Genomic DNA, 26776 nt, shown 5'->3' with positions numbered 1-26776 from the left:
TGCACTTCATTTTGTTTACCTCACCTGCTTTTAGGGTTTAAATAGAGCATTGGTAATGTTCACATTAAAATATAAATAGCCTATCCAGTCTGTTCACAGAAACAAGAGTATCTAAATTACGTTATAGTTTTATTGTTTTAGAAAAAATCTTATTTAACTCTAACTGCAATAAATATTATTTCTTGCCTCAAAGAATATTATTGTGCTCTGAACTGATTATCAATGCTATGTCTGGATGGAAGGAGACAATAGAGAAGTAAGAAGGGAAAACAGGATGAAGAATGTAAGAAAAAAAATTCAGACGAGACAGAAAAAAGGGTGATCCCATTGTCAATGTCTCTCCAGCAGCCTTGCTTATAATCTTACAAGCCTCCGAAATCTGATAAATCAAAGTATCATTCTCTCATCTCCTGTTTGTTACCTGGAGATGAAATCAAGGCTTAAGTGTGAGTCTGTGTGCATGCATGTGCGCCCACTCTCATTTCTCTCTCCTTCCAACCAGCCACCTACTTCTTCAGTCCATGATACAGCAAAAAATGCAAAATGCCTCAAACGATTCGCTTCATCCCCCGTTTATTCCTCCTTTCTCTTCTGCTTTCTGCACTGTAGCTCTCTACAATCCACCCAAACCTCTATTTTGCACCCAGCAACAGAGAAAAAAATCAAGACTGAGCAGTTTACGCAGCTTCACAATGCTATACTCTATTTATAGCAACCTTCACTTACTGTACTGTAAATCTAAGTGCCTGGATATGTTCTGCATGTGTGCTGGCCCTCTCCATTGTGTGTGCACACGTGGTCATAATCGATGTGAGTACCTTTGTATGCATGAGAGGCTTTCTGTGTGCCACACTTGGTCATGCATAATGAAAATCCCTCGATCTTGTCTGGACTTCCCCGTTGTGATTGGGTGTAATTGGTTAAATGGTTACTTTATGATGATCTACGATTATACATGCTGTCTATACAGCCATGCTTTGGTGTGTGTGTTTGTGTGAATGTGTGTTTGCTCTGCATCTATGCAAATATAATACATTTTAACAGATATGGGTCTGTGAACAGTAAGTGTGTGTGTGTGTGTGTGTGTGTGTGATGTATTCCTGTCCAATTAGCCGGTGACCCAATTTTTTGAGTGCGTCTCCGAGTCATTCTGTGGTTGTAATGGATTCACTCTGTCATCATATCCCATCTTCCTGTCTGCATTTCAGTGGAACGCCACTCAATTGAATGTGCACACGACGTTCTTCCTACCAAGGACAGTTCAATCAATGACTGTGGCTGTGACACCTCCCATCAGCAGCCAGTTAGAGCTACGACTTAAGGCCTTTACACCCCGGATGATCTGTGCAAATATTTTGTATGTTGGAAACATTTTTTCAGATTCACCCACTCTCAATGTGGTGCTTCACATCGACTGTGTATTTTCTCATGACAAATTTAATGCTGCCACAGAGGCATTTATTTTTTCGAGCTCAAGCTCGATTTTTAAGATTTTTCACATGTGAATAAACAGATCTGACCAATCACACCCCTCCATTTAAAAACAGTTGCGACTGTAGCTCAAAACGCGCACCAGTGCTAAATATACAAGGATATGGAAAGAGTGAAATAATACTGTTTTGCTTCAGACACACAGCCAGATACCTCTCCAGGTCAGTGGGCTCTGACTTCTCAGACGTAGTCCCAAATTTGCCTAAAAGACGTCAAACTGCACCACTGACATTTTGCGTTTTTTGCCCTTGGTGTGTACATATATACAGTATATATGTGAAAAGTAAAAAACTGAGAATTTAGTGTTGTTGTTGTTTTTTGCAACATGCTCAGAGTGTAAAGGCCTTCAAAATTATGTTTCGTGCATCCACAGTTACAAACGTGCCAACACATCCATCACCATAACTAGCAAATACTTACACAAGGCTTTATTTTAAACAGATGCTTAATGTAATGTCCAAGCAGTACATGAATACCTTATTCATGCCGTGCCAACACTTTAACATCCATTTCCCCCCACAGCAACGTGACCAAAGAGTATTTTCTGTTTCTTTCTCAATCATATTTACTACAGGTTCCATTAATTTAAGCTTATCTTCTATTACTGTTAATACCTCAGGGATAATAAATTCTGAAGTGAACGCTCTCCTCTGAGGAGTGCTCCTTAATAGAAAGAGAATTGTTCTGTAGGGGCTCTGGAAAACACACCTAGTACTTTACATTAATGAACTTATTTTCTTCTGAACTTCCAGCTCTGGTGAGAAAAAAAAATGCTACTTACATGGATTCATACTCTTTACTTAAGTGACTGCAGGAAAAATCCTACCAATGGGGAGCTGAAGTCAGCATCATTTCCTTGGCAGCTCTCACAGACTATCCCTTTACAATGCACCATAATTTTCTTGAACTATTTAAAGCACGTGCATTTATTCCATTTTCTTCTGTGTGCATCACAGATCCATACTGTTGTGTTGGATGACAGCATCCAACACAAGAGTATGGAACATTTAAAAAAAAATCATATTCCCTGTTTTAAATGATGTAAATTTGACTTTCAGTCTGCTCCTTTTATCTCCGCTGAGCTCTCCCTCACATACGAAACAAATAATCTTCCATGATTTTGATAGATGGCTTCAGAGTGACAGCACAATCGGTTCAGTATGGATGATTCTGGATGCAAGCCAATACACAGCTCTGCTACATATCTGTGACGTTGTGTTGTGAGACATTTATAGCTCACAGGCTCCTGATGGCAGCACACAGTCATGAACAGAAGCTTTTGGGCTGCAATGTATTTTTAGTAAAAACTTGCTCACTGCATGTGGCAGAGATGCTTATTTTGGCCACATACCTGCGTCTCAGAACAAGCCATTTTAATGATTTTGACCATAGACTGTATATAAAAGATGTGCCTAGCCAATATGACATTAATTGTTGTTTTGCATTCTGGACACTACCATGCTGTTTAGAACCAGACGTGCCCATATTTGTACGAGAGGTGAAGCACTCACTTATCAGCTAACATAACTACCCCGGTCAACAAGCTGGACCCATAAATGATACAGCTAGATTCCACAGACACTGATACCTGGCAATTAGCACTAAGCACCAAACAAGTAATATCTCAGAAATGTAACATCTTCTTGGGTGGCTTGTTAGCAAAATCAACAGCACAGTAAACCACATTATTTGTTAGGTAAATTCATTCAAATGCTCCAAAAGGCACCAGTCATGGATATGAGATTGGGAAAGGTACTTAAATAACCTGAGTGAGCACAGTTGAAGCTTAACATCCACCTAATCAAAGCAGCAGTGCACTCAATTTAAAGCATTAGTAAAGTATAAAAAACCACCAATTACATGCAGTTTTTACTAACATGGAAATTAACTATAGTGATGATGACCATGTTCAGTACCAGGCTGTAAACTTGTTTTCATTCTGCTCTAAAGCTGAACGTTTAAACTTAGACGATTCCCTTTTGTGCCAGCCTCAAGTGGCCACTTGAGGAACAGTCTTTGGCACTTCTATTTTTGGCCTTATTTTTCAGCCCCAGGGGTGGCCACTTGGTTGTAACTCAGAATAAAACAAACAAAAAAGCATTAAAAAAAAGCTTTTGCTGTTCAGATACTGGGAGCTGATGCTACAGCTGGGAGTTTATACCTCTCATGAAGCTTGTGTATTTGTGGATATGCATTTCATGTGCGTTTATGTGTGTGTGTGTGTGTGTACATGCACTTGTTATCTGTTCACACACCTGTGTCAGCCACAGACTCCATGCTGCTGCCCCACTCTCCTGTTGCCATGGTGAACTCCTTTGGCCTACAGCAAGTGCACAGTATGTGTGTCTTTCTATGTGTGCAACTTCCTGCTCTGCTTTTTTTTAAAACCATGTTTATATGCAAGCACGTGTGTCTTTACATGTAAATGCATGCTGATATATCAGGATATCATGTAGTTCTTTGTGTGGACATTCAAGCATGTGTATGTGGACACATTATAGGTGTGTGTGTGTGTATGTGTGCACAGCACAAGAGTCTGTGTTTTATTGGGTGCACGTGTCCTCTGAGATTAAGCATTGAGACAGATGTAGGAGGAGGGGTACGATGACTCACAGAGATGGTGGGAGGAAGAGGTCCTTGTCCTCTTTTAGTCAAGCGCTTTGTCGTCCAGATGCTTCTCCCTGTCTCTCCAACCTTCTTCCGGACACTCTTCAAATAATATCTCTTCACAGGCTCTTATGAGAAGCACGGTATGAAAAAAACCCCAGTAAAGCAAAACCTGTATTCTACCATGTAACCAATTACAGCTGTTATCAGGAAATGAGCTTGAAGAAGTGGCTGGTTAAATAGTTTCTCACCAAAGTGTGGCACAATCAGTCAATCATGATAATTTTTCACTGATTGATCATTTCAGAGAGCCATCATCTCACTTCAGATCAATATTTCAGTACTCACAAGCTACTATTGACTGCCAATTATTTTCTTTAAAAAAAGAAAATTTTGATGTACGACTTCCAAATTAGCACATCTGGCGTATCTAATCAGCCAATCACACAACAGCAACCAAATGCATGTAGGCATGTAGACAGGTCAAGACGACACACTGAGGTTCAAACTAAGCATCAGAATGGGGCAGAAAGGTGATTTAAGAGGCTTTAAGTGTGGCATGATTGTCGGTACAAGACAGGTTGGTCTGAGTATTTCAGAAACTGATAATCTACTGGGATTATCCAACACAACAATGTCTAGGGTTTACAGAGAATGGTCTGAAAAAGAGCAAATATCTAGTGAGCCGCAGTTCTCTGGGCGAAAATACCTTGTTGCTGCCAGAGGTCAGAGGAGAATGCCCAGACTTCTTTCAGCTAGGAAGGCAGAAGTAATTCAAATAACCACTTGTTACAACTAAGGTATGCCTAAGAGCGTCTCTGAATATGCAACACATGGAAACAAAGCAGATGGGCTATAGCAGCAGATCATGCTGGGTGCCACTCCAGAGTCCAGAGAGGACTGGAAAAATGTTGCCTGGCCTAATGATTCTGGATTTCTGCTGTGACCTATATGTGTCAGAATTTGGAATAAACAACTTTAAACAAATGGATCTGTCCTGCCTAGTATCAGTGGTTCAAGCTGGTGGCGTTATAATGGTCTGGGGATATTTACTTGGCATACTTTGAACTGCTTATTCCCAAGTAAGCATTGTTTAAACACCACAACCTAGCTGAGTATTGTCACTGACCTTGTTCATCCCTTTATGCTAATAAAGTATCCATCTTCTAATGGCCTAACAGTGAGTTCACTGTATTCAAATGGCCTCCACAGTCACCAGATTTGCATCATGGATGTACAACAGGTAAATGTCTCGTGCTATCATATTAATATGAACCAAAATCTCTGAATGTTTCCAGCTCCTTGTTCAATCCACATCACAAAGAGGTAATTATTATAAATTAAAAACAGCCAGTAAGTGTATATAATTTTAGAGTAAATATTTTATTATTAACTGAGTCAGTGAGTTACGATTTCTGCATTCAGACAAACATAAAAATAAAGATACCTTTATAAGGTAAATACTTGATATAAATGATAAGAAACGAGAACAAACACATGAAGCAGGTATGGGCATCCCTGTTCTGAAGGTTATGAATTTTCTTTACACCCCTGTCCTGCATCTGCTCTTCTGTTCAGATAAGAGAACAGAGTGAGCTTATGCACTATCAACAAACATCCAGAATGTCTTTGAGGTGCTTAGGAAAAGCATAACAGAAGATGTCAAGGAGAGGCTGGCCAGGCCTGACCATTTTAAGGATGCCCAAAATAATGAAACTCACCAAATACAAGAGGTCAGTAATAATTGGAAAATGAAAAAAAAAACTCAAGTAATGGGTTGTACATGTTCAAATTTAATCAAATGCATCAAGAATTAAAACTGTTTTACACACAAAATGCATTTCTTCACTATTACTCCAACTCAGAAAGATGTTTTGGTAGGTAACTTACCTAAAATGAAATGCTTAGCACAACTATATAAATATGTTTAAAAGTGCAAAGAAAAATAAGTGAATGAATCCGAAAATTAGTTAATATGTAACAATTTTCAGATTGATTTTAAGCTATATTTCTATGACTAGCTAGTATTTAGTAAGATTCACTGTCAATACCAGAACATTCACCCTAACTAGCTTATGTTCCAATTCAGGGGCTGCATCCTTCAGAGGCCGCATTTGACGGCTAATTACGTCACAGTTAGGCGACAAAGGCTGTCCCAATTTGATGACGGCTCCAAATGTGGCCAACAAATGCGTCCTTCATTTCCGCGGATTTGAGAGATGGGTCGGGAGTATCCTTTGTGGCCCAACCCTATCCCATAATTCATAGTACGGCCCAGCCAATTCCAGTTTCCAACAATGGTGGCAGCTACTTAGTGTTAATATTACTCTTATTACTCTGGGACACAAAATAAACTTTTAACATATTTTCAGGCGAGAATGTAGCTGTGTAAACTTCAAATATCTGCTCGGTTTATCAAGACATATTTGCAAAAGTGCTCCGACGTTTTCGGAGACGTCTGTTACCCCACCAGCTCGATAGCTGACCGAGTGGTCAAGGCTCACTAGAGCTGGCGAGAACACTGAACTCCCGGCACATCGTTTTCAAACGCCCCCCACCCCGCAGTCTTTCGCTACTCAGATTAAACATGATATGTAAGTCACTTACATAACTTAAAAAATGTTATTGCTTAGCTTTTTTCAGTGTTTTATTTGTTCCTGAGTAAATCGGCTGAATAAACGTCAAACAGAAAACTGACTAAACAGAAGTGTGAGATGGTAGAGAATTTACTCCATTGTCCTGTTATATTTTAGGAAGCAAGGAGCAGGATGAGTTTATTAAACTCCACCGAGACAGCTGGTGACGCAAATCTGAAGGCTAGACCGTCCCATTTCAGAGCCTCGCACTTCCGGCCTTCTAGGTCTTCGAAGGACGTAGGCCACGTAGGCCGCGAAGGCCGTGAAGGCTGGGTCCTCCGAAGTATGCAGCCCCTGAATTGGGACATAGCTAAAGACTAGTTGGCCTAGCTTGTTTGCTAACAGTCCATAGGCAGCTCTTCCAAAGAATGTATGAGGCAGAAGGACAGCCATGGATGCGGTGTCCATGCTCTTTAACAAAGGGTTAAACATCTTGTTGCTATCACTGTTCTGACCAGCAGTAAAACAGTTGGGTGTTGACCCTGTGTTTCCCACCAGTGCCATGCAAATGTTAGCGTGTATAGCTGTAAATTCAATTTTATGTGTCTCTACTTCCTTGTGTGCTATAATGGAGTGAGAGCAGCTGTACAGTGGCGCTGCTACTGAACCAATTCATCTTCCTTTACTCTGTTAATCTCATTTTAGTCTTCTGTTCCCCAGTACTTTTTTCTTTTGCCTGTTTTTGGTCCATCTCCTAGCATGCTCTCTCTATTTCTATCTTTGCCCCAAATCAACTAACATGGCTTGTCTACTTTAACATAATCTTTCTATCTATGCTTATTGTTGCCTTCTAGCATTTTATTGGCTGTGTTGCTCAATCTCTATCTATTTTTCCAAACCTCATCTCATGTTCTGGTATTTTGTGTCTCTCTACGCCGCTTCTAACTTCCACAAGCCAGTGTGTATTTGTGTTATTTAGTTTTAGGAATGCAGTGGCAGTGAGCGTATGGAAAAGTGTGTTTTCCTGTTTTTTTTAATGTTGTGCACATTTTTGCGCATTTGCGAGAGAGATTTTTTAAGTGCAGTCAAAAACATCTCTGCTTCAAAGCACCAGCCTTGCTCCACCTAGCAACAGCATTGCACTCTTGCACAGTATGCTCTCTCTCACTCTTTTTTTCTTCTTCTCTCAAATCTGCCCCCTCTCCTCTCTCATTGCCTGTCTCTCTTCCAACTCCCCGACCCATGCTGTGACCGGGTATACCGGAGATTAATTTACATGCACACATGCAGGTATACTGGCACCGGCGCACACAGTCGCTCCCTTTCTGGTCTATAAGGAGATCTGATGACGTTGGTTTCGGCAGCGTGGAATCATTTGAAGAATAATGTTCGAAAAGAGGCTTTTTGGTTACTATGGCAATGACGGCTAAATGAATGTGATAAGTTCCTGATAAATGCAGCCAGATTGAGCACGCCTCCATGTAATTATACCTGGGCTGAGAGCTCACTTCAACTCTAGACACAGACACACACACATACGCTTAGCTGTGCCCTCTCAGACTGTGTCTTTGTTACTGTTACACTGCTTTGGGACATACACACACCACCAGCCTACGACTAAATATTGTAAGTGGAGCCTGTTGTGAACACCTCTGAAAATTGTGGATTTGTAACCTTTAATTTTAACATATTGTATTGGTTTATCCTTTCTCTGTCACACAAATACACGTGCACGAACACAAATTCCATGTTGTAATAATATATGTACATTATTAAATTACTTTTATCTCATGAGCGCACACGCTGTTTTTGCAAAAATCGAGACAGAAGCTACACCCAATCAGACTGCAATAACACAGGGTCATATATTTAAAAGTGAGGCATCCATGCTATTCTTTTTTTTTTCCGAGGTAAGTTAATAAGGTGAAGAATGGACGTTGTTCGCATGATATTGTGGCCACATTGTACGTGATACAACAATCAGTTGCAAGGGGAAAAATTTGTAATCTGTCATTAGTTGGTGAGTGATTTTTTGAGCTTGCTGGCTCTCAGTGTGTAAGATCTGTGACAATGATGGTTTTACACCAAAACCCTCCCTGCGATTACTTTGGTTAATCTTATTCACCTGACCTTACATTGTTGCACATCCAATCTGGTGGGCAAGTTAACGTCAAGTGGTTAGTGGTCACATGACTGGGTAAATTTCAGTGCAATCTAACATGATTTTAATCGACTTTAAATACAACAAACAAGGTATGCTGCATATCGTGTCCTACTCATAGCATGCCTTTGTAAGCTGACAGTAGTATGATATTCACTAACCTGTGGCCGGCTATTTCTTCCCTGGCTGTTGCAGAGGAAGCAGACACTTACCACTGCGATAAGGCATCCACTTATTCTGAGGTGAGCTGATTTTGGAGGCACTTTGCCTGCTTTGTGCAGCCTGCTACATTTGATCTAACACGTAAATTTAATTTCTAGGTCGCTGCTTGCCGTTACGGCCACGCCTCAGTCGACGGTCAGTGTTTCATTGATGCCTTCAGGCTTGTGGTTGCACTCATCCAAGGTTGTAGAACTCTTCACTGGCCATTATACTTCCCCGAAGATCTGCTGTCTTGCCTCATGTGGGTTTGCCAGCCATTGTCTTGTCTGACGTAGCGTGCCTTCTGCTGTCTGGCCTGAAACTGTCTCGTGTGGTGAATATACCTGGCATAATGGTGGATTTGAACTGGGTTATTGTTTCACCTGCCCCCTGTAGCGCTGTTCGGCCATTTCTCCAGTGGGGTGGTTTGCTTTAACAGATAAGTGTTGGTTTAGCTGGCATCATCTTTAGCTTTGGCAGTGATACACATTTTGACATTTTATTGTGGCTACTCCTGTGCATATATGCACCTTTCTCTCCTGTGTTATGGGGGCTATTTTTATTATTATCTGTCATGACTGAAATCATAACCCACTGAATTCAGCTGATAACTAATCATGTTTGTTCCTTGTTGCTGGATGGGACTGGGGTGGACAACTAGTTGTAGTGCTACTGTCTTGGTGGTCGTTCTTTTTCACAATCCTCCTTATTTTACAGCACCTTGGGTGGAAAATTTGGTGTGCAGTGTGTGTGTGTGTCTGTCCTTATCCCCCCTCCTTTCACCCTGCACTGACTTACCAGCAGTGCAGGGAGTATTATACTATACTCCCATACCATCCTATTTCCTTTTTAGTCTTCAGGGCAGCATTTAGACCTATAGATATTGTGCCACATTGTTTTTTTTTCTTCCCATTTGTTATTGACAATTACAATTTTTTAAAAATAAAGTTATAATTATATTTGAACCCATGTCTCTTATTAAGGTGTATTTCTAAACCCGTGAAGGCCTTCTTTTACTACTATGGTGTTAAACTAGTAGATTTCAAAGCACAGATACTTTAATATAGCTTTGTGGTACTTTGCAGTGTGGACTGCGGACATGTAAGACTTATGCTAACCTGTTCAAAAAGAGGTATAAAATGGCAAAACAGTTCAGATGCACTATTAAAACACTCTCTTAACACTGTTCAGCCTCCCAAGGTGTCTCTGAACTGTGTTGGCAAGGACAAAGGACCTCCGGGTGTGTCCCGAGGTGTGTGTCATCTGGGTTATGGTGTGCAGCTCCATGGTTCAAGCTTGCTGCTGCTGGTGTGTGGTACATTCCAAATTAACAATACCAGATTGCCAGGTCCCAAGATTGCCAGGTCCCAAGATATATGATTAATTAATCTGATGCAAAACAGTGTTATAGGCAATATGTAAATCTTAAAATTGGTTAATGTTAATGTCATTAATGTCTTAATGTTGTCAATGTTTCTGACACCATAATCTTATTACAGATTATGTTTTTGGTGGCATTCTGTCTTTAAACATGAACATAAACCATGAATTCTGATAAAATTCTGTAGGGGTGTAGAGTGGGGTCATGTTAACAATCCATTAAACTTCATCTTGAATGGTCAACTTGATTATTTATTGGTTTAAAATGGATGAAAACTTAGAAACTATGATGTTACAAGTGTGGTGTTTATTGTCAACATATAGAAAGTACAGTATAATATTTAAATTATGTAATATTTGACGTCATGTCTGATCTTTCCTTCAAGGTCAATAGATTGATTTAAATGTTAAAATGATAATAATACTTTATAGAGCTTTATAAAACAGTTTCTTACTGCCATTGTTTGCACTTTGGACCTTTGACCTCTTCTTCAAGGTCAGACTTTCCTAACATGTATTATTTTTAAAATGATCCTTATAATTCTACTGGCTTTGACCTGGCAACACTTATTTTATTATAACTTCATTACAGGAACAGGTCATAAATAATTAAACACATAACAATTCGAATAGATCCTGCTGAATTATTTTTTGGAAAACAAAATAAACTTGTGATCCAAAACGTTTTTTGACATGATACTAAACACTGAAATGGATTTTACTAAGCAATGAATTGAATGCAACATATGTACTTTTTCATGTAACTGTCAGATTTGTTTTTAGCATGTAAGGTTCAGGCACTGCAAAGAAATTATATTATCTTCATGGGCTCCTGCCAAAAAATAAACTGCTCTATCCACTGTGTAATTTTTCCAAATACTTCAGTACACACTGATGATCATTTAATATCAATAAGTCTTTGACTAGTACTAGCGAGACTGTCACATTAAAAAAAAGATAGTTGTGCGTGTGTAGAAATCTTTTCTTTTTCTTTTTCCAAAAGGACATGCTGTGTTATTAAAAGACTGAAGATGACTCACTTTGTCTGTTGCCTAGGTGGGATGTAAGACAAAAGGGCACATATCAGACAGTCAAACCTTTGCAGCCAGGCTTTCAGGCTTCTGGACATTTTGAGAACATGACCCAAATGAGACATGCTACAGTCTTTAACCTGTCAATGCAGAGAGGGCTCTGTCGGATCTGCTGAAGGACAGAGACAATTCTCAACCAGAAACTTAAATGTTTAGTTGTCAAAAACAAAATGAGCCTCTCTTCTGTTCTGTTCCCTGTACTCCTCCACTACCATCATGAAATGACTCATGAATTCAACAGAAGCTTGTGATTTACTTTGCTTTTATTCCAGATATCTTCAGTGAGAATTGAGCTTTAATGTTTAAAGTGCTCCAAATTTGATTCTTCACTCTGGAACAAAACCATTTATAGTACATCCAGGCCATATGCTTATCAGAAATTGCTTGAAATCCAACGTCAACCAACTTGGAAATCATCCCTGCAGATGACTTTGGCAGTGTTCTTATGGATACATGCACAGATTGAGGGCAAATAGAAATTTTGAAGTGATGAAGGATCTTTTGAAAAGCTAAGGTCTATTGATTTCAAATTTCATAGAATTTCAATATGATTAATCTCTTAATCATAATGACCTTATGATTAAGAACTCCAGCACAAAATGTCACGGCCATCCACACTTTTAGGGATATTTCAGCTGCACCAAAGTACTAAATTCACTCAGACATTCCCACTCTGGTCGAGTCTTCAGGAATCAAAGGGAGATACCAGTGTATTATCAGCGTAACAGCAAAATAATACTTTTTTTTGTAAAAAATCCCTCAAGGGATTATTTAAAAAGCAAATAATAAATGCCCTAACACTGAACTTTGTGGTGCTAGAAAAGTGTTTAGAGGATAGTATGATGAGAAGCTCCTAATCATAATAGAAAAGCAGCCATCTTATAACTATAAGCACTTTTTGAAACACAGATTCTCTGCTTTGGTGAACTCTTGCTGAAATAGGATAGAAACTAACCCAATGGATCAACATCAGGTATCTAAATTTGCTGATCAGCACTTACTTTTCCCATAATATGGGGCGATCGTGGCTCAAGAGTTGGCAGTTTGTCTTGTAATCGGAGGGTTGCCAGTTCGAGCCCGGCTCCAACAGTCTCAGTTGTTGTGTCCTTGGGCAAGACACTTCACCCGTTGCCTACTGGTGGTGGTCAGAGGGCCCGGTGGCACCAGTGTCCGGCAGCCTCGCCTCTGTCAGTCCGCCCCAGGGCAGCTGTGGCTACAATGTAGCTTGCTATCACCAGTGTGTGAATGTGTGTGTGAATGGGTGGAGGACTGAATGTAGTGTAAAGCGTTTTGGGGTCCATAGGGACTAAGTAAAGCGCTATACAAATACATCCGCATCTCCCAAATGCCAGAAGAATATGGTTAGCTATCCTTAATTTGCATGCTGTGATAGTCCTTTAGTGTTTTTAGTATTATATTAATACTATAGCTGGTTTCTTAAAGAGATACTCAGTCACATATCTTTGTTTTTCTTCTTTTGTGTGGTAAATTTTCAAGCCGTGCAACAGAGAAAATAATGACCAACCTGTTCTGTAGTTCGATGGAGTGTCCATTGTGGGCTGGCATGATGAAGGCCTCCAGTACTGGTCATGTGACATGAAACTATGAACAGAGACAACATTAGAAGAAGCTTCTTTTGGCAGCTTTCTGATTCACAAGGGCTCGCCACAGCATGTAGCTCTGCATATTTGATTTGACAGATCTTTACGCCGGATGCCCTTCCTCATGCAACCCCCAAGGGGTTTGTGTCACCTTCTGGTCTTGAACTGGGGAGCAGCATTAACTGTGTTCAGTTAATGTTTAAACCACTATATTAGCATTGCTAAAAATACAGTATTAGATCCAGCTTTAGAACTTCAAATATATGCAGCTGTAGAATAGATAAACTGCCAAGTGGCATTCAGAAATATGATAATAATGTATTTAATGGCTGAGCTATGCCATGTATGGTTCCCCTGTTGCTCTCTAAGAAATAAAGTTGGCTTATGAATTTTAACAAAATGAATATTTACCAGAAATTATGTTTAAGAAAGAATAATGAACTTGCCTGGCCACATAAATCTTAAATCTGTCTTTCACCTTGAAGGGTAAGACTGAGGGACCATCTGGGGAGACCATATGTCTTCACACTTTCATGACGTTAATGAGGGAGGGAACTAAAGGTACTAAACTGTGTCCGTGTGCTTGGATATGCTGTTTAATATTTGTTTGCTTTAATATGGCCAACCTTGCTCAGCTACATCTGGATCTGGTCCAGAACAGAAGTCTTTTCATTTCAAAAAGCAGTTCACATTTGGTAAATACAAACCTGAGTGGTGACAATTAGGAGCTTTGAATGTAAGCTTTTTAATTTGGGTGGGGTTTCCTTTTTCAAGAAGGTTCACCATTTAATTAGTGGATTTATAAATAATCTATTGTGTTTTCAAGTGGTACCTGGCCTCATTCTGAAGCATTTTCCTCACAGCCACCAATTAGTATATTGATGCTCTGATGAACAAAGCCAATATGTAGAATGCAAATAATCACACACCAATTCACAGTCTATCATTTACACATTTTCTCACTAGCAATTTATACAAACTTCATTACAATATAAAAAGGAAAAAAATATTCTTGATTTACGATTTTACACTGAATAAAATTCCCTGTTGGCAAATCGTAGTTGTATAATTTATTTAGGCATAGTAGGGGATTTTACATAATAGGGAGTTCAAATCTTATGTCCCCACTCCCCCAGTTTTACAGATCAGAATTGCTCACTAACATGCACTCCAGCATTTACAGATATTTTTAGCTAATTATTCATCCCTGCATGAAACTAGAAACTACAGAACACCCTACACAGTTCCAGCCACAGCCTGTTGTGTGTGTGTCTGCTGGTGGCGCTCGCACGCTCCAGGCATTTCTTTGATTGGCTGGTGGCTGGTGGAATAAGACTTGGTCCATTTGTAGCCCCAGTGGGAGTAGAAATAATGACTGAAGCAGTGTGACCACTGAGCTTTCTGGAAAAAAAGACAGCAAGAACAAAAAGGGGGAACTGTGAATGAATAAACAGATGAAATAAAGACACAAAATACAGAGATGAAAGCCAGAAATGTGAACGTACGATAATAAAAGGTGACAGACAGAGTGAGAGGAGAGGGATAATGATACAAAAAAAAAAGACAGAGAGCAAGGCTGTTGTGTGTCCAGCGCCGCCCACTTTGTCCTTGGTCGCACCTCCCCTATTCATCCATTCACACTGACGTACGTGCAGGACACAAGGCACCACACACACACACACACACACACACACACACACGGGACAATGCATGCCACAAACTGAAAACCACTAAAGAGAAACTGTTGTAGGAGGTCCAAGCTTAAACTGAATGCTCCAACTTTCCTCACTTCCTTCCTGTTTTGTCTTTTGTGCGTGTGTGTGTGTGTGTGGTGGGGGCTGAGTGAACAAGACTGACTTTGATTAACAGATTGTTCATGTGTGCATTTTTCTCTTCCTTTGTCTTTATTGTGAGTGTGTGTGTGCGTGTGGACGCTAGAACGTGTAGGTGGTTGACTTTCTTGGACAGACATGCTTTAACGATTGGTTCATTCGGATCCCCCCTACTCACATACACACACACACACAAACCGACATTCACCATCACACCACTAAAGTAACACAAACACACACACAGCAACTTTTGTTCCAACTTGCCCATGTGACTGTGGAAATGACACTATTTTTTCTGCCACCTTAAGAAATGGCTGCAGCTGAGTGTGAATTCACACTGTGAGACACATAAAGCATGTCTCAGAAATCTGACAGCCATTTCTACACACTATAATATTCTAATGTTATAGAATATCTAATACATTTATAATGAGAATTAGCAGTTCATGTCACTCGTGTGGGACTTTTTAAAAACCTTTTTTTTTGTCTGATGATTACGTTCTTTGCGTCAAGTGCCAGGAAATCAGACTTTTGAAGGGCACACCGCATACAAGTTGGAGAAAGATGTAATATTTGTCTATTAATCCGATGACATCTGATTCTGCTTCCCTTCCAGGCTCTGTTCTCCATCTGCCAGTGTGCTCAGAAACATTGCACAGGCCAGTATCACAGAGTCTGTACACAATGTGCCTCTAGAAATGGCCAATAAGAAATTTCCTTTTTATTTTCACCTGTAGCATAATAACCCAGGAAGATGGTAGTTTAAAAGTACAAATATTCTCCAAAGGCCTAAGCCTCATACAAACTGTAGGATCAGTGATTTAAGTCAAATGCCTTGGTGATGCTTTAATATTTGCAACAAACGCTATTTGAATAAATTAGAATGAATTAACCAAAGTTCCTTTAGAAGCAAGTCCTGCTTTTCAGAAGTCATCTTGGCAGTGCCTGAGCAGTTATTGTGGGTTTCCAAGACCAGTCGTCTATCAAAATGAACAATGAAAGAGGCATAACTTTAATTTCAATAGTCTGTGGAACCCCCCAAAAAACGCATGTGGTGAATCACCAATCAAATCTGATTAAAAATGCCTAAAAAGTTTGCTGAATTTGCCACAAAAGAAGTTTAAAAAGCTCCTTCGTGCATGTTATATGTATCGCACCAGAGCATTAAACACTCCAGGGGGAAGATTGATCCAAATACCGATAGTATCGATTTCAATTGATATCATATCGATGCAACTGTGTTTCTATCCTCTAAATTCAAAATGCAGCTCAGCGATATGTGTAAAATACTCACTTTTTTATTGAAAAAACCCCCACCTCAAACATGCACTTTGAACAGTGTTGGAACCTTTTCATGTTGACTGTCACATCTATTTTATGTGTAGCCTGTAGCACATTTAGACAACAGAATTTCCGAGCGCTTTAGAGACAGGCCCATTTACATTCCAGCTCTCTAAAAAACTCAGTTTTACAATATGTGAAAAACTGAACGCTGTGTTTTATTGTATTAATTGTGGAAAGTAAAAATCACAGTGCATTTTGTGTTTGTTAAAATGTATTCCGAATTTGCATCTGTGTGAATCATGGCACAGAGCTTTCTGCCCAATATAAGCTGGCCTTATTGGTTAAAAGCATCAGTATCAGTATTGGTATCAACAGTACTCGCCCTGTATTTATTGGTATCAGATTAATCCATCATTACTAAACACATACCATGCTAATGGTACACATTATTGGAAAGAATGCAAAAAAAATGCTTAGCACTCTTACCTACATCAGTAGAAACACCGGCCACCACACAGCTGAAACTGTCATGACATCTTATCTCTGCACCAACACGATTAGCTCATGTATTTACTGGTTTGGTTGCTATAAAGCAGATGGGTAGCTCTTTGAGTGTTGTGTCTGAGCCTTATAACGTCTTTGCCCTAACCCTTTCCTCCAGCTGCGTCCTTTTCCAAGTGCATTAAAGAAAGTTTGACATTCCCATTAGCTCCATGCTGCATGGTGAGAATGGTAAACACTGTACCTGCTACACTTCAGCATCTTAGCAGTAATAACATAAGCCTCCCAAACCAAGTATAGTGGACTTAAATAAATAAAGGATCTCTATGCACGTTACATTTCAGCTCTCATTGAAGTTATCCTAAGGTTTTTAGATCCTTTGGGCATTGTTTTGCCTGGAGGAGTGATCCAGAGGCTTATAGAAAATATGACAATGTAATCGGTTCTGATTCTAATTGTTTTTATTCACACAATATCACTTTGCTGTCACACCTAATATTCTGTTTTTTTTGTTTCAAATTCAGACATTAGGTTTTATCTTTCAGGTACCATTCATAGCAATCAGTTTCATTTTACATAGCCTGCTAGCGTCTGTATGTTTTATTACCAGCTTTGGCTTTTCATTTGACTGAATGGAAAAGCTGTAATGTCAAGGCTGTGTAGATACTACTGTGTTGAATACAATCAGCTTCAGTTTATCTCTAACAACTATCATTGCTGCAGAGAGGCTTTTGTATGGCTGCAGGCGAATGAACGCCTGTTACACCGAGTTAAAGTACTTTACATGTAGCAGGAACACGAACGATGACACCCAGGGTGACCCCTCCCTTCCGACCAGTGGGCACACACAAACCACGGCCACACACTTTCTAGCAGCCTATTCACACAACCAGCTCAACCATCATGTAGTAGTGTGAGCACACACACACTTTCTCCTTTTTGTCCTCCCCTCCATCCCCTTCTCTTTCCTCAGTTAGTTTTCTACCACAAACACTTCACACAGAGCAGCACAATGAGCAGTCTGTGACGGAGGGAAGCCTATGTCTGCATTGTACTGCAGCGCTTTGTCTCTAACCATCATCACACATCTTTCTCTCTCTCCGTCTTTGTGTGGCTCTGTCCTTCCTGCTATGGTGTGGGCTGCAGCCGAGAAATGTGTTGCTCCTCTGAGGCCTATATCCATAGAATTACGATGCTGAAACACACTACTTTTGCTGAAATTGTACAATAAAGACTGAGAGGAGTTAAAGAAGCACGTTTCGCAGAATAGTGTCCAGAAACAGTTGTGAAATGTCAGAACGTTTTGCAGCGCTCTCCATATTCATGTCACTCTTTCCTACAATGGCTACTCTGTCTGCCTCTTGTCCTTATTATTCCATTGTCATCCACCTCTCCTTCTCTGTATCTACGTTCACATCAAAGTAGCTAACAATAAACTCTTTCTTTCTTTTCCTCCATCTTTGTTCCTTTTTTTCCCTCTGTCTATCACTCCGAATCAATGTCGACACTAAATCACATGGCTGCCCAAGCGCTCTGTGGCCTCCCAATTTGTCCCTCTCGTCTGTTTCTATTTGTGTTTAATTAGAGGGGGGGAAAGATGGATAGCTGGATGTGTTCTGCTGTAGGGTAATGTGATTGAAATGGTTTTGATTAGCTATTTAAAATATCAAAATTCATATGCTGTATATCAAATCACATTTTTCCATACTTATTCTCGCTATTTTGAATACATATATTGTTTATAGTGTCAAGTATGGCTACAAGAAGCGCTCTACAAGTACCTGTGTGTTGTACTCAAATGGTTAAAAAGTCTCCGTGGCTGCTATCTTGGCTTTGGAGGCCAACAAACAATTGGCACCATTAATACAAACAGAACTAGAATAGAGACATGGTGATAGAATATACCAAATTTTTTTTAAATATGTGAGACTAATAACTAATTAAAAAAAATTAATCAATTCAATTCAATCCAATTCAATTCAATTTTATTTATATAGCGCCAAATCACAACAAAAGTCGCCTCAAGGCGCTTTATATTGTACAGTAGATAGCACAATAATAAATACAGAGAAAAACCCAACAATCATATGACCCCTATGAGCAAGCACTTTGGCGACAGTGGGAAGGAAAACTCCCTTTAACAGGAAGAAACCTCCGGCAGAACCAGGCTCAGGAGGGGCGGCCATCTGCTGCGACCGGTTGGGGTGAAAGAAGGAAAACAGGATAAAGACATGCTGTGGAAGAGAGACAGAGATTAATAACAGATATGATTCGATGCAGAGAGGTCTATTAGCACATAGTGAGTGAGAAAGGTGACTGGAAGGAAAAACTCAATGCATCATGGGAATCCCGGCAGCCTACGTCTATAGCAGCATAACTAAGGGAGGATTCAGGGTCACCTGGTCCAGCCCTAACTATATGCTTTAGCAAAAGGAAAGTTTTAAGCCTAATCTTGAAAGTAGAGATAGTGTCTGTCTCCCAAATCCAAACTGGAAGCTGGTTCCACAGAAGAGGGGCCTGAAAACTGAAGGCTCTGCCTCCCATTCTACTTTTAAATACTCTAGGAACAACAAGTAGGCCTGCAGTGCAAGAGCGAAGTGCTCTAATAGGGTGATATGGTACTACAAGGTCATTAAGATAAGATGGGGCCTGATTATTTAAGACCTTGTATGTGAGGAGCAGGATTTTGAATTCAATTCTGGATTTAACAGGAAGCCAATGAAGGAAGCCAAAACAGGAGAAATATGCTCTCTTTCTAGTCCCTGTCAGTACCCTTGCTGCAGCATTTTGGATTAGCTGAAGGCTTTTCAGCGAGTTTTTAGGACATCCTGATAATAAAGAATTACAGTAGTCCAGCCTGGAAGTAATAAATGCATGAACTAGTTTTTCAGCATCACTCTGAGACAGGATATTTCTAATTTTAGAGATGTTGCGCAAATGGAAGAAAGCAGTCTTACATATTTGTTTAATATGTGCGTTGAAGGACATGTCCTGGTCAAAAATGACTCCAAGGTTCCTCACAGCATTACTGGAGGCCAAGGTAATGCCATCCAAAAGGCCAAAGGTTCATAAAATAAGGTTTAAGAATTACTTCTTTTTGACAGAAAATGAATTAGACATTTTCAGCTCATCCTTTAGCTCCTGTAAGGTCTCGTGAGCTTATTTGATAGGAAGCCATTGGTCCATCCACCTACAGTCCATGAGAATTACTCCTCAAGAACTTACAATTAAATCCAATGATCACTTAATCTTCACTCTAACCATCCTGATGTTCAAGGTCATATCTGTCATTCAATGGGCACTTTTGCCCTTTTATGAATATGGCTACTGCTCTTTCAGTATTAGGCAGATTGTAGTTGATCAGAATGCAGGTGAGCAACTACAGCAAGTCATTGACAAACTTTTTCTTTATCGAAATGATAATGCAGTTCATCTGTTATTTTCGGTCTTTTATAGCAGTGGTCCCCAACCTTTTTTGCGCTACGGACTGGTATGTCCAACAGTATTTTCACAGACCAGCCTTTAAGGTGTTGCGGATAAATAAAACAATATAAAACCAGTACCAGTACCAAAAAACCGAAGATTTATTCATACAGTGGAAAAGACCCAGGGAAACCGAGTTAACGATAAAAATTATTTTAAAAAAATAACGCAAAAAAACGATAAAAACCCTGAAAACCATAAATTTCACACCCGAGCCTTAACTCTTGTGGACCAACCAAACCCACCGACCGATACCGGTTGGGGACCGCTGTTTTATAGGATAATGACATATACTCCTCATACACCAGAAGGATCATTATAGACCTTTTCATTTATATAAGGGGCCGCAAAGCCCCACTAAAGTGGAATTACTGTGGATATTCTGCAGTGCCTTTGACTGGCAGCCCAGACTAATGAGGTAACTAGTTCCTCCACTCTGCATGGGAGTTTTTATGAGGTGTCATGCTAAGGAAATTCTTTTTTTAATCACTGTGAACTATGCTGTGTTCATACATGCAGGTCAGACATGAAAGGGGAAAGGGATGTCTGGATGGTCTTGCATGTGTGTGTGCATATTAGCTTGGTTTGTTTAGTTTCTGGTGAGCGCATCTGTGTCTGTGATCTCAGCACTGTTATTCCAAATAACCGGGTACAGATTCTCAGCGTGTGTCGATGTGAGCGAGGGTGTTTACAGGGCTGTGAATATTCTCTCTTTAAATTCATATTTTCTTTTTCCTTTCGAAATTGATGTTATTCATTTACATGTGTGTGCACATTTACCTTGCTACAGAAGCGTGTGGGGATTTATAGGTGCTGCAGTTTCATTAATGTACTTGATTCACGTTGTGCATTACTGCACGCATGTGTCTGATGTGTGTGTTTTACATGGTTCAGTAAATCTCTCCTCAGTCTCACTGCTCTTCTTTCCCCATGACAACAGTGAGTCATATTTTTCTGAGGCTTACACACAGACACATGCATGCACAGTCAATCTGTGTGTAAATAACGTGTCCGTTTCCTTTTTCTGGGTAAACCAGGAGTCCGAACAGTCAGATAACTTTGTGCTCTGCACACAACAGTTTCATCCTCATACACGGTTCTGTGATCTAGATTTAATGTACAAGTTTGTTAGTCTTTGTGTGTTTAATGGTTGTGAATATATTCTGACCTTTCTCCGTTCATTCAGATGACATGCACATGAAAAGGGAGCCCATTCAAAAAAAATTTAATTCATCTAATTCTTTGGGAACGTTGTCAGAATAGCTTAAATACCCAGTACCGCTACATTAAAATTATCTAATGAAAACTGAAAGTTTAAAGGTTCCCACTGCTACTAGTTTTTGTTTCATGTCTAATAACTACCACTATAAATACTGCAGGAACTCGTGTGCGTTTCATATTAAAATGATGATGTCTGATTGTGTTAGGGCTTCGGTTTGCTCAAATAGCACACACATTGGTGTTGCACAATGAAAACAATGAGAAACAATAAATTAAAAATACCCCAGAGACAATATATGCTGCAATAGATGACTCATTGTTTAACTGGGAGAATTGAAGAAAAAAGATTAGAAGACAATACTGTGCTTAGTCCCGGACTGCTGACAATAAATGTACACATGTAATGAGTAATTATAGTGAATTAAAAATTTGTAAGCCTTTTTTCTATGGGTGACCTTTCTGTCACACTCACAGAGAGAGTTTGAGACAGATGAATGCTGACCCAGAGGGAGGATAGAAGCCAAGGTCACACCGAGGGCACAGAGAGAAAAGTATGTGGTGTGAGTGCATGGTTGAATGACTAATACTGCTATGAAAGTGCATATACAACTGTCTGGATGTGTTTCAAGCACCTTTCCACTGTACTCCACTCCACTTGTGATTTTTTTAAGTTTATCTTAAGCTTTTATTAAGCATAAAACATGCACCTAACAAAAGGGATGAACCACTGTTATTGCTACACAGACAACAAACAACTTAGGAAAAAAAAACTATTTGAAATTGAATCTTTAGGCACTTTGCTACCAGCAACCTGCTCCAAAAACATATACTTTATATAGTTTAATTTATATAGAAGCTATTCATAACAACAGTTGTCTCAAGGCGCTTAATATTATATGGTAAAGATCCTATAGTATTAGAGAGAAAAACCCAACAACAGCACTCAGAGAGGGCAACTCCCCCCAAAGAGTGAGAGCTATAATAAACCTTTGATGCTTTATGATGTATTTATTACCACATGCTGACGTCAGCCTGTTTTAATTACAGTATGATGTCACACAAGGTCTAGTATATTGTTGTGATGTTTGAAGACAATCCATGAAAAATTGGGTATAATACAACATTTTTACTGATTTTCAAATCTGGTGTGGAATTGACCTTGACCCCAGTTTTCACTCGAGTTGTCATTGGTATCTACCATCACACAAAATTTGAAAATGATATCTTAAAAACTGTGGACGCTAGACTGCTAGCAAACAGACAGGGAGGGAAATATGCACAGGTGAGATTATTAAGTCAGACAATCATCAATGTTGACCTGTGTGGTGTGACTGATTGCAAAACATTACAAAATGTTAATCACTTCACCCACATGCAAACTATATTTAGGGTGCACACACGAAAAACGATTTTGCAGGACTAGACATCCACACACACTAGTTTGTCCCCAGCCTGCCTCTGCCTCTACAAAACACCACACACACCGACCCCGGAGACAGAGCTCAGCAATACTAGGTCAAGCTGTCCATATGTCATTAAAAATGGATAACCATTTGACTCACTGAGCCGTGTGTGTGTGGGCGTATGTGTCTATTGCTGTGAAGTGTTTTTTATTGGACTGGCACTGAGGAAATAAGAAAGTCCCTCATTCCCTGATCCATTTTCAGTGAGTCATATTGGCAGGTACGAACAGGAGATTAGACTAATGCGTGGGGGTGAGTAAAAGCGTGTGTTTGTGCGTATGCGTGTGAGTGCGTGTGTGGATTACACGGACCTGTGGCGACTTAAAGTTAGAGGAAGAGAACCTGAGAAAACAAACAGAAGGAGGTTGAGCCGTTAAATGGAGTTTTGAATATGTGCCCAGGGGGAAAAAAACAGAAAATACAGGTGGGCTGCAGAGAAGATAACTGAGATGAGGAGGCCATTAAAGGATGTCAAACTCATATGTACGTGTTTGAGTGTTGCTGGATGCTAATAAGCATTATTAGGATGTAAAATTCTAAGCCCTTTACAGTGTCCAGCAAGGGTTCTAATGATATGAACATCTCGTTAATTGTTACTGTGCAGCCAAAAAGCATTTCCTTTATCTTAAGACTTGCATAAAAACACTTATATGTTATAGTGGAAAGCAGTTGCTGCTGAGGTGGCTAACATACTGCTTGTCATTTGCATAAATTAGTTGTATACGAAGCACTTTTACATGTGCTCAAGGTCCAAATTAATATCCCCTGAGAGCCAAAATACACTTAAGTCTTCCATTCACCAAGTGAATATTAGAAGGGTGTCAACCACACTGGAAGGTAAATGCTTGTCATGCATTAAAACAACTGTGCAGTCTTTACTTGATTTTGTTGTCACTGATGACTGCTCTTTGTATTGGAGTTTGTCACACATGCAGTATGAAGTATGCCTTTTATTTCACCCAGAAAGACTCCTGCTCTTTTGATGACTCCAATCTCAGCCTTTTTTTGTTATTGTACTGTAACCATGTAATGGAAGGTAACCAGTCCAAATATGTAACCGAAGAAGGCTAATTATCTTCTATATGTTTTGTTTTTTTAAAAACCCTAGTATTTAAATAATTGTAAATATCTTAGTGCCCTGTAATCTGTCAAATAGAATCACGGGGATATTTGCAAAGTGTATTATTTTCTTATTTCATATATAACCTTTTTTATAAATCCAGTTGACAGCCTACATTGTAAAGAAGGATATTAGACATTAAAACACACGTACAAGCATCAGCAATCACATTTTGGAATGCCAAGGTCTTTTTAATAGTGGAGCAAGGGAACTATATTAAACTATATTGAGTTTAGCTTGACTGATATTGGTTTTTTTAACACATGATACAGATATCAATACCAATACCAATATCCGGTACTTAATCCGGTACTCTCAGGTCAGCTAGTTGTTTGTGACGTTTGAAATGTTTTGGGGGTTTTTTGCCTATAGACAAGTGCAGTCTCTACTGTTTTCTTTGTACTTAAGGTAACTAAAGTGTTTTTAGTTTGGTTTTACTTAACCATAAGAGCCTTGGATGTTACAATACAGTAGGCTTAGTGTGTTGTGGTGGAAATTATACATACACAAACACACAGCCAATTTTGAAATGGCCGACAGAAGATAAACATGTTTATGCAGTATAACCGCACAGTGTTACAGCGACCATTGACTTTCTGCACTGAGATAAACCACTGTTTGTTTCCTTTGCTCAGTGTTAAATTTAATGAACATCCTCTGGGAAGTTTGGGCTGCACTTTTGTTTCAGGCAACGTTCCAGAGGGATCAGCTAGCTACCAGGTCTGCTGCTCTGACACTTTCATTGCATTGATATTGTCCGAGACTTTCAATAATATAACACAGTTTTTTTGTGATTCAGTCAAAAACATATTGAGAAAGAAAATGTAAAATATACAAAATTGCACTTACCTTCATAAACGCCAGTTGTTTTGGATGTGATAAGCCTGGTATGGAAGAATGCATCAGGCGACTCAGATTTACAGGTCAGATTACTTCTTGTACTTCAGATAGTTTATGTATATCCCTCTATCCACATGGGGATGATCTACTCTGTTGCCCACAGTTCAGCTTTAACCTTCATTTATCAGCATAAAAAAGTAAACATGAGAGAGGCAATGCTGGAAAAAGGCTCAGAGGCCACCACTAGAGTACACTCATCACATAGAGGATAGATCCTAGGCTTGGACCTTTGGGACCTTTCCAGAAAAAAAGCCTCATCTAAAAATCCTTGTCACGTACCTGCTGTAAGCCCAGAATATTGTGGATTTTGTTAGTATTCTGCTCACACATTGGCCCTCCAAAACCCTTAGGGTTAATTTGTTTTGGTGCCAACACTGCAAAGATGGTATGTTTTTTCCAAGCTACAGTGGTAATTTTCTTTTGTGTCTGTTACTCAGTAGAGGGGATGTGGCTGATTTTCCAAATAATTTCAGTGGACTGTGACCAAACAACAAAAAAAGAGTCCACGGTTTTGTAACTGGCATCAAAATTATAATCAGACTTTTAATTGGACCTTCATGGTGTTTTTTAATGTGCACTGTTTATATTTCTTGACACGTTAATTAATCGTTGCCCACACGGGACCTGAAAGGAAGATTGTGTTTGCTTGCCCTCATTCTGCTCCGTATTATCTTTTCTACTTTCTAAAACATTAGCAATATCACAATAACATGATAACAGGCGGAAAAATTAAGCAAAGTGAGAAATGAAATGAGCAACAGCAGAGTAGCAAGACAGAGACAGTGAAAACAAGAAGCCTGTACAATCACCGTCTGGAACACACAGCGTCTGCAGGCAGCGCAGCAGGGTCATGCATCTCTCAGCTAAATTTAAATCAAACAGAGTTGCATTAGAGTTGAAATCAGTGTCTAAATCAGGATGGGAAACTGCAAACACTGCACTGCAAAGGAACTTAGGTCTTAAGAAAGAATATTAAAAAAAATACAGCCTACCTCTTCATTCCTCTACGACTACGCAAGCTTGTGTCTGTTCTCAGAACAAAAATAACCATTCATTATAATGATCTGAGGGGAAAATCAATCAAATGGATTATGCAACCATCGCTCATGACTTATATGCAGGATTATGGGAAGCCTTATTTTTCTTCCCAATATGAAGAAAAATATCTAATCTTATGTAATAAAGATAAAACAGCTGACAACACAAAGCTGATCAGTTGGGAGCTTTGTTTCTTTTATCTCAGTCGCAACAATGAAAGTCCACCAGCTAAAAACATTGTTAGTTTGAGCAAAATTATACAAAATAGAAATGAAATACACTAAATGACCTGACCTGACCTTTTTACAGTATATATTTTGATTCATCATAGCAAGGAAAAGCACTGGTATAACTAACCGCATAAAAAAAGTAAAATAATGTAATAAAGTAACATCTCCCATCTTCTTGATTTATGTTTAGGCTTCTGTTGTACAGGTCAAGAGATCAGACCCCTAACAACCACACATTGCTAGGGAAAATGTATGTTCCCCAACCAGTTAGTGAATGGTTGCTTGCAGTTGCAAAGTGAAATAGGTTGGAAGTAGTGTTTTCACTGTATGTTGCAAACTAATTTATCAAATCAGGGTGGGATAGAACAAAGATCCAAACTTTCTGTTTGAAATTTTATTCCAGCATACTATATGTATTTAAATATAAAGATAACCAGACAATACGTATAATCAATAAACTATTTTTTGCACCTTTAAAGTTGGTATTTTTATGGTCTTAAAAAATATACATCAGTGAGTTTAATTTAAACGTTTTGATCGAAAAATCTGAAATTTTTGGCATCCATCAAAACTGAAAAATACTACATAGCAACATA

At 39.3% G+C, this 26776-nt stretch overlaps 1 long non-coding RNA gene across 1 annotated transcript; it reads right to left on the bottom strand.

Annotated features, from left to right (window-relative positions):
* Positions 1-19683: 19683 nt before the first annotated feature.
* Positions 19684-25757, bottom strand: LOC120433830. Its single transcript, XR_005608797.1, has 3 exons — positions 25192-25757; positions 24862-25027; positions 19684-23234 (listed from the first exon to the last, which is right to left on the bottom strand). It is a non-coding gene; the product is annotated as an uncharacterized LOC120433830 (long non-coding RNA).
* Positions 25758-26776: the final 1019 nt, after the last annotated feature.

Source organism: Oreochromis aureus, linkage group 17 (assembly GCF_013358895.1).
Source record: "Oreochromis aureus strain Israel breed Guangdong linkage group 17, ZZ_aureus, whole genome shotgun sequence".
NCBI lineage: Eukaryota > Metazoa > Chordata > Actinopteri > Cichliformes > Cichlidae > Oreochromis > Oreochromis aureus.
Note: the sequence above shows the minus strand (reverse complement) of the source record. Positions and strands in the feature narration are given on the sequence as shown.